Source organism: Mesoplodon densirostris, chromosome 11 (genome assembly GCF_025265405.1).
Source record: "Mesoplodon densirostris isolate mMesDen1 chromosome 11, mMesDen1 primary haplotype, whole genome shotgun sequence".
Lineage (NCBI taxonomy): Eukaryota > Metazoa > Chordata > Mammalia > Artiodactyla > Ziphiidae > Mesoplodon > Mesoplodon densirostris.
This window is the reverse complement of record NC_082671.1, coordinates 71,766,382-71,775,467: the sequence shown is the minus strand read 5'-3', so window position 1 is coordinate 71,775,467 and position 9,086 is coordinate 71,766,382. Positions and strand designations below refer to the sequence as shown.

The 9,086-nt window shown below is 51.5% G+C and overlaps 1 pseudogene; it reads right to left on the bottom strand.

Annotated features, from left to right (window-relative positions):
* Nucleotides 1-2,568: 2,568 nt before the first annotated feature.
* On the bottom strand, nucleotides 2,569-2,777 carry LOC132499407 (serine palmitoyltransferase small subunit A-like; annotated as a pseudogene).
* Between the last annotated feature and the right edge of the window lie 6,309 nt (nucleotides 2,778-9,086).

The following is a 9,086-nucleotide window of genomic DNA, read 5'->3' as shown; positions in this document are numbered from 1 at the left end:
TTCTGCCTCAACCGCTCCTGCCCGCTCGCTCCGCGGGTCCAAGGCTCCGGCGAGCGGGACGGAGCCGGTGCAGGTGCTCGGGACCCGGGCCTGGGACGGGTGTGGCCGGGGGTCGTGCGCGCCCCAAAGGGAGCCGGAGCCCCGTGGCATCCGCCCCCGGCGGCAAGGCGAGGCGAGGCGGGGCGACGCTTCCCGGCATGAAGGCGCTGAGGGGCGCGGCCTTGGAAGGTTGCCCCCGGCGGGCGGGCTGCAACGAGAGGCCGGCAGACGAACGCAGGTGACGACACCTCCTTCTACGGGGCACTCAGCCCGCGCTCACCTTATATGGGCAGGCGCGGCGCGGCGCGGGCGGGGCGGGGCGTCCTACCCTGCGGGCCCCGCCCCTAAGCCAAAAGAACCTCTGCGGGAAACTTTTCTGCAAGGGTGGGCCCGTGCAGTGATGCCCCCTGGTGCACTCCCCCCGCGCCCGTCTCCAGGCTGAGGCCCGCGCCGACCCCGTCTCACACGGGCTGAACTTGACTGTCTCCCTTTGTGATTGTGAGCGGGCTTCTTCACCTCAACGAGGTCGCAGGTCCTTACTGGGGTACCTGGGGGGCGACGGGGGTAGCTTTAGTGACCGCATCTTGGCGCGCTCACTCACCGGATCTTAAAGTCAGATGGTGCGCCTTCCCGGCCGGGTCTGTCCCAAGTGGATGCCTTTCCTAACTCGCACTAAGGAAGTCTCTGTAACCCCAGGCTCAGCCTAGGGTCTGGCTAAACATTAGCCATTGATCCATCGGAAGTGTTTGGTTGACTGAGCCCTTCTTGGTGGGACAAGCCTCCAAACCTAAGAGGAAGCGTCCAGCATCAGTCAGCCCGCTGGTTACCTGACCTCCTGTCTTCTCCCTCCACATCCTCCTCACTGCCCAGATCATTTTACCACCCTAATCTGTCCAATTGCTCTTCTGGGACCTCCACTCTTTACAGCACTTCACAGACTCCCAGGTGCCCACCGGCTGTGTTGAAAGGGGAGCAAAATATACCACCCCAAAATACGGTATATGAAACATGAGAGAAGGTCTGAAAACTGAGTGTAAGTTACCTTCTTGGAAGAAAAGTTTACATTTATAAGAGAAATCTCTATTTGTAAGGGTGTCTCCCTCTCTGTACCAGGGAGAGTAGGATGGCTCTTAATCTCTAGAAACTCTTATCCAAGGAGAAGGTAAGGACTTAAATCTGCATAACAACCTTACCCGCCTTTACTGTGCTTTTCATGGTCACCTCCCATAACTGACTCTCAGCCCCAACATTTTTTTTTAATTTAATGAGTTTACATCAAAAAATTAGGTAGTCATTTTACATTTAAGGAATAAAAATCTTAAAAAAAAACAATACAGAGAGTAAGGGGATTTTAACCAATATTATATTTCTTTTTGCTATGGTTTTTAACAATTCATCTCATCATATTGCAATATGCAAATGCATTTGCAGCACCCATTACAATCATGAAACTAAATTTAAGGAAGTACATTGTTACTAATGGCCCTCAGAGGAAACTGATTTACCTTCTATTAAAAACTCTACAGTGTATAAGCATTACGTAATAATGCTACTTAATCACCATTTTTCACAAGAACCATCACCAAAGTTTTCTGGAAATGAGCCCACAAAAGAATTAAATATTTAAAAGGTGAAACGTTCCTTATTTTAACTTTAGCAAGATCTTTCTTTTTCATTGTTAAGAAATACTTTAAGAGTTTTAAAGCAAAAGCTGTTAAGAGTAGAGTCCAGATAGCTAAAACTGTAATTCTGAGTTTAAGGTTACACATACGTCTTTTGTAAATAGTTCTCAATAAAATATTCTCTCTCCCCAGCCCCTTGCTCCTAATCTTGGATCTTTTCTTACAAAACTTTGGTCAGGAGTAGAAATATAACCAGGCAGATGTATATGCCATACAACAACAAGAATGGTAAAGCCTAACAAATGAGTTTGGGTTTTAGAAATAGAAAGCAATTAAAATGTACTCAAAGTTACATTAAGAAAAGCTTTCACTGGGTAATATTGAAACAGTCACAAAGGTTAAGAAAATACTGATATCAAAGTGCAAATGATTACAATGTTAAAATAGACAAAAACTACTATACAAGAGCCTCTTTTAAAATGAAAAATAAAGAACACAACACAGGGCCTCCCTGGTGGCGCAGTGGTTAAGAGTCCGCCTGCCGATGCAGGGGATACGGGTTCGTGCCCCGGTCCGGGAGGATCCCATATGCCGCGGAGCGGCTGGGCCCGTGAGCCATGGCCGCTGGGCCTGCGCGTCCGGAGCCTGTGCTCCGCAACGGGAGAGGCCACAACAGTGAGAGGCCCACATACCGCAAAAAGAAAAAAAAAAAAAAAAAAAAAAGAACACAACACACATATGAGTAAGGACTGTTTTCCTGTTCTACTCAAGAATTTTAGTCTTTATATTTATAGGGTTGGTTATGTTGACATCTAGTAGAGTTTCTTATGACATCTGATGAAGTCTCATTCCAATTTCAGATGGCGGCTCTTCTCTAAGGAACCTCTTGGTTTCGGTCACATCTTGGTCACTGTACAATTTCAAAGTAGTGCAGTATCGCCATTATGTGCTGAGGCGTGAAGACATATCCCATGTATAGTGCCATCCCCACATGGAAACCAGCGTGGAATTGAACACAGTCCACTCCCAGGGCTCCAGCATGTACAGTGCCATGACCGGCAGCTACTGGTAGTAGAACCAGGACATCTGCTTCCAGGCCCGCACCAGCGCCATCCCTGCCACACACGTCCCGTGTTGCAGCCAATCGTCAGTCTGTCCAGCCAGAAGAGTTACTCAGTTTCCTGGGAATCTCCCACGTATACAGAAGGTATACATGTTACTAAACTTTTGTTCGTTCTTCTGTTAATCTGTCTTATGTCAATGCATTTCCCTGGAGGCATCATGCTGTTCCATGCTTCCCTCCAAGAAAACCCTTCCTTTGCACACACTCAGACATATGCTCATCCTTCAAAAAGTTACCTCTTAATGTCCTCCCCCGACTTCTCTACTGATTACTTAATCTTTCTGAGCTTCAACTTCTTCATCTGCAAAATGAGGATAAACTAATGCTCACCTCACTATGTTATTGTGAGGGTCCAATGAGTTAATGCCCGTACAACGCTCAAGACAGTGTGTTGAACAAATTCATCTGACTGTGTTCACCCACGCTCGTGCTCCGAGTTCCATGAGAGCTGGGCTCTTCTTTCTCCGCCATGCATATCCTGCGCCTGATTTTTTGTTCTCGGGGGTGAATGAGTGAATTTCAGGTGGTGGGGGGAGGGGTGGAGGCGGTCCCTCACCGGAATGGCCACCACTCACATTGAAAAAGTAGACCACGCATCTGCTGGGATGGAGCATCTTCTGACTTTCCCTCCACAGCCTCCCCGGGGAGCTTCAGGGCACCCCGGGAGGGGTGTAGGATCGCTTTTGATCCCCTTGTGTCCAGGTGAACCTCTGAGGCACGCAGAGGTGAAATTACACAGTGAGAGGCGGACTCAAGTTGCGTCCCCTTTTAGCACTCAAAGTCCTGTGTCCCGGGGACCCCCTTGTCTCAGGCAAACCAGGATGGTTGGTCATTCCACATCAAGTTCCAAACCCTAGTCTGTGAGGAACCCCACCTCCGCCCTCCTCTGGGCCTGTGTCATTGTTCCTAAGTTTTTAAATGAGTTTCCTGAAGAGGAGACAATGCCCTCCAGTCCAGAGGGCCTGGGCCGCTAAAAAAATCAGTCTCCCTCTTATTCTTTCTTACTCACTCCAAAATTCAAACTCACAGCACAACCGGGGTGGGGGGGAAGAGAAGGGCGCAGACTTGGGGCTAGGAGTTCAGCTCACTTTGACAGACTCATGGCCATTCCTGTGACTGGAGAAGGAGGCTCCTCAGGGCTCTCAGGCTGGCGGGGGAGAGGGACGTGTGGACCTGTGGCATCAGTCTGGTGGCTGGCCAGCTGGAGAAGGGTCTCTGATGTGCAACCCCCTGACCTGGCTCCTCCCCAGCTGGTCTTTGGCTCCCACCCCATCTTCCTCCCCTCCCCTCGCTGGGCCTGGTTTCCTCTATTAACCAGGGAAAGGGAGCTGGTCTCTGAGGGCCTTCCCGCCCTGAGGTTAGACTTGGGGCCAGCAGAGTGCTGGGAAATGCAGCCCCCAGAGAGGAGCCAGAAGAGGTCAAGCCCTCTTGAGCAAGTGAGGGCCCGGCCCGGGCCTCACATGTGCAAAGAGACTCATCTTCCCAGGCTGCCCCAGCCCGAGCAGACCCAGCTCCCAACCCCCTGGCCTCATCCTCCTGGGCCACTGTCCAGGGCAGCTGCTTCTCTGCTGGTTCCCCAGAGGCCCTGGGGCCAGCGCCGGGACACAGAGGGCCAGGGCTGGCCCAACACAGCCTGCCCTCCTTCCCCTTGCTGAGGAGGAGACGCCCACTCTTGTGGCCTGAGACCCGCAGCCCTGACGTTGGCCTGGCTATGGCTGGGTGGTCAGGGCCAAAGGCTAAGCGAACACCAGGCCCGCTGGGCAGCTGGTCCCCCACCTGTGGCCACCGTGAAGCCCCCTACCCCCCGGGCCACGTGGTACTCAGCAGGGCCAGCAAATGCAGACATGGAAGGCAAGGCCTTTTGGGGGGACTTGGCAGGGAGAAGTCACCCCCAGGGGGACTATTTCCTGCTCCCCTCACCTCCTATAGAAATACTCTCTCCCCATCAACCTCCCTGCCAACCTCAGTCAAGAACCACCTCAAAACTGGCAGTGGGGGACTTCCCTGGTGGCGCAGTGGTTAAGAATCCGCCTGCCGGGACTTCCCTGCTGGCGCAGTGGCTAAGAATCCGCCTGCCAATGCAGGGGACACGGGTTTGAGCCCTGGCCCGGGAAGATCCCACATGCCGTGGAGCAACTAAGCCCGTGCGCCACAACTACTGAGCCTGTGCTCTAGGGTCCGCGAGCCACAACTACTGAAGCCCGCGCACCTAGAGCCTGTGCTCCACAACAAGAGAAGCCACCGCAATGAGAAGCCCGCGCACCACAGTGAAGAGGAGTCCCCGCTCACCACAACTAGAGAAAGCCTGCGTGCAGCAACGAAGACCCAACGCGGCCAAAGATAAATAAATAAATTAAAAAAAAAAAAAAAAAAAAAGAATCCGCCTGCCAATGCAGGGGACACGGGTTCGAGCCCTGGTCCGGGAAGATCCCACGTGCTGCGGAGCAACTCAGCTCGTGAGCCACAACTACGGAGCCTACGCTCTAGAGCCCGTGAGCCACAACTACTGAGCCCACGTGCCACAACTACTGAAGCCTGTGTGCCTAGAGCCTGTGCTCCCAACAAAAGAAGCCACCGCAATGAGAAATCCGCGCACCGCAACGAAGACCCAACGCAGCCAAAAATAAATAAATAAATAAATAAATAAATTAGAAAAAAAAAAAAAAACTGGCAGTGGGAACCCAGAACCAGCTCTGGATTCTCTCCTCTTGCTGGTTGACCCCAGGCAAGGCCCCCATCCTCTCTGGCTCCCTCTCCCTCTCCTGGTCCAGCCTCAGTAGATTCCTTCCCTTATTTCAACATCACAGGGTCCCTGTGAGATGGGAACGATTAATACAGGAAATAACATGAGAGCAACAAATACGTCTGTTTCATGGGGAGGGAGTACTCGGTGGCCCAAGGACACAGAGGTGCCCAAAGTCACATGGGAAGTGGCAGAGGTGCTGGAGACCAGCCAGGCCTCCTAGGTGAGGAGAGAGGGTCCTTTGTAATAGAGCCTGGGCGGTGGGATGAGGTTGAGGACCAGAGCAGCCACAGGGCCTGGCATGGAACAGCTCCCCAGTAGGTGACACGCTTCATCCATTGCTTCACTCATTCATCTTGGGAGAGTCCTCTTCTGTGCCTGGCCCCATGGAAAGGGTGTGGGTAGGGAAGGCAGCTCAAAGAGCTGAACCAGGAGGGGCTTAGGGCTGTGATCTTTGCAGCTGTGTTTTCTCAAAGCCTAGTCCACAATCCTCTGCATCTAAATCACTAGGGCTTTAAAAATGCACATTCCTAGGTCCTACCCCAGACCCATGACCATCACCAGATCCTTATAAAAATGGTTGCTTTGGGGACTTCCCTGGCAGTCCAATGGTTAAGACTCCACACTCCCATTGCAGGGGGCACGGGTTCAATCCCTGGCCAGGGAACTAAGATCCCGTACACTGCACGGCGTGACCAAAAAAAGAAAAAGTTTGCTTTGGACTTGGGGTATCTCAGAAATGTCAGAATTTGGGGCATAGAACTTTTTCTTTTTAATAAACTTATTTATTTATTATTTTTGGCTGTGCTGGGTTTTTGTTGCTGCATGTGGGCTTTCTCTAGTTGCGGCGAGCAGGGGCTACTCTGTTGCGGTTCAAGGGCTTCTCACTGCAGTGGCTTCTCTTGTTGTGGAGCACGGGCTCTAGGCGCACGGGCTTCAGTAGTTGTGGCTCGCGGGCTCTAGAGCGCAGGCTCAGTAGTTGTGGGCATGGGCTTAGTTGCTCCATGGCCTGTGGCATCTTCCCAAACCAGGGATTGAACCCGTGTCCCCTACAACGGCAGGCGGATTCCTAACCAATGCACCACCAGGGAAGTTCCAGGGCTTGGAACTTTCTAAGGCAAAGGTGGCAGGGACTAAAAGGTGGCTGGAGGTGGGTCAGGTCTGATGACATTCTTGTTGCTTGGCCTCCCCTCCCCCAAAGTAAACCAGCAGGTGAGAGGTGCAGGTGGAGGGCTCCAGCTCAGGTTTCAGGCCTGGGGACACTCCTTCCGGAGCTCGCAGCCACCATAAAATGCTCCCTTTGACCTGGGAGTCCCACATCTATAAAATTTAAAGGAAGAAATAAGCTGTGTCCAAACATGTTCATTCTGGCCTCATTTATAATAGATAAAAAAATTAACTGAAAACTACCTAAATATTGGACCATGGGGGAAAGGTTAAGGGTGTGACCCTTGCTGAGTGACATCCCCTGGTTGGGGATACACTAAAGGGTGGTCATGGGAATGCAGAGAGCCGCAGCTGTGGGGTGGTGGGAGGGCTGTACGGGAGGAGAGCAAGGGACACGGGAGTCAGACTGTCTGGTTTACATCCTGGTTCTGCCCCTTCCCAGCTGTGTGACCTGAGGCTGGAACTAAAGCCCTCTGTGCTTCAGTTTCCTCATCCATAAACTAGAGCTCATAATAGGACCTACCTCCTAGGATTATATGAGCACTGAAGGAGTTAATACACAGAGTGTTTACAACAGTGTCTAGAACCCCTGGGTGTTAGTCACTACTGTTAAACTATGTAAAACAGGCTGTTATGGGCCGAGTTGTGTCTCCCCAAATTCATCTGTTGAGGCCCTAACCCCCAGGACCTTAGGATGTGACTTTCTCTAGCACAGAAAAAAAAAAAAAGAATGTGACTGTAGTTGGAGATGCAGCCTTTATAGAGACAATTAAGTTAAAATGACCTGATCCAATATGACTAGTAGCCTTATAAGAAAAGAAAATTGGGATACACAAACAGACATGAGGGATGCACACACAGAAGAAAGACCTTGTGAGGACACAGTGAGAAGGCAGCTGTCTGCAAGCCAAAGGAGAGAGGCCCCAGGAGAAACAACCCTGCTGACACCTTGATCTTGGACTTCTCTCCTCCAGAACTGTGAGAAATAAGTTTATGTTGTTTAATCTACCCAGTCTGTGGTACTTTGTTAGGCAGCCCTAGCACACTAATGCACATGCCTAGAAAATGTTAACATGATACTTACCACATAACAGCACTATGTTCTAACATTACATTTATTATCGCATGTCAATCTCTCAACCATGAGGAGGTTATGTACTATCCTCCCATTTCAGAGATGAAGAAAACTGAGGCTTGGCTAGTGAGGGGGAGGGCTAGGATTGGAACCAGGTCTATGTGACTCCAAGACCCCATTCAAAGCCTGGCTCCATCCCCCTTGGTGGGGCCCCACTCAGCCCCTTCCATCCCCAGCTTTCCTCCTTGGACAGATAGATCATGTACTTTCCCACCTCTGTGCCTTTGCACATGCTGTTCCCTCTGCCTGGAATGCTCTTCCTACTGCTTGCCTCTTGGGCTAACTCCTATTCAATTCTCCTAAACAAAACCATTTATTTATTTATTCATTTATTTAGGCTGCTCTGGGTCTTAGTTGCTGCATGTGGGATCTTCATTGCGGCATGTGGGATCTTTAGTTGTGGCATGTGGGACCTTTAGTTGTGGCATGCAGACTCTTAGTTGCTGCACGTGGACTCTTAGTTGTGGCATGCATGCGGGATCTAGTTCCCTGACCAGGGATCGAACCCAGGCCCCCTGCATTGGGAATGCAGAGTCTTACCCACTGGACCACCAGGGAAGTCCCAACAAAACCCTTCTTGAACCTCACCTCCTCTCTATGCTTTACCTGACAGCCCTGCAGATATGCTCCTTTTCAGGGCTTCCAGTCATTCTGTGCTTTATCTTCATGAACGTAAATGTTACTTGTTTCTACTGTGGCGTTTATACTTTACATTGTATCCATGTGCTTGCTGTAAGCTTCTTGAGAGTGGGGGCAGTGTCCTCCTCTGCTTTGACTTCTAACTCCTAGCACCAGGCAGCCCAGAGAGGCATCCACACACACCGGCTGGCTGAGGTTAGGGGGTGGGGCTGCCATGCTGGGACTGGAGAGAATATTCCAGCCTTAGCAATAGATCCTAAGCAAAGGAATCTTCCGCCTCCTGCCCGGGGACTGGGTTGGGGAGGCAGATGAAAGAGACGCCCAAAGTCCCCACTCTTGGCATGAGAACAGGGATCCTATGACCCCCCCCCCCCCACCGGGGCAGCACAGTGGCAAAGGGAGAGGCAGAGGGGTTGGGTCGGGCCACCCCATCCTCCTTTCCCAGGGTGTGTCCTGGGCACATCACACTGCCTCTCTGGGCCTCAGTTTCCTCATATGTGAAATGGAAACAAGAGTTGCTACCTCAGGTGGGTGCTGGGGGCTTAGATGTGGGTGGCACACCTGGCAGGGTGGGACACAAAGGAACCGGTGCCGGATTGCCTGCTTGCCGGACGCTGA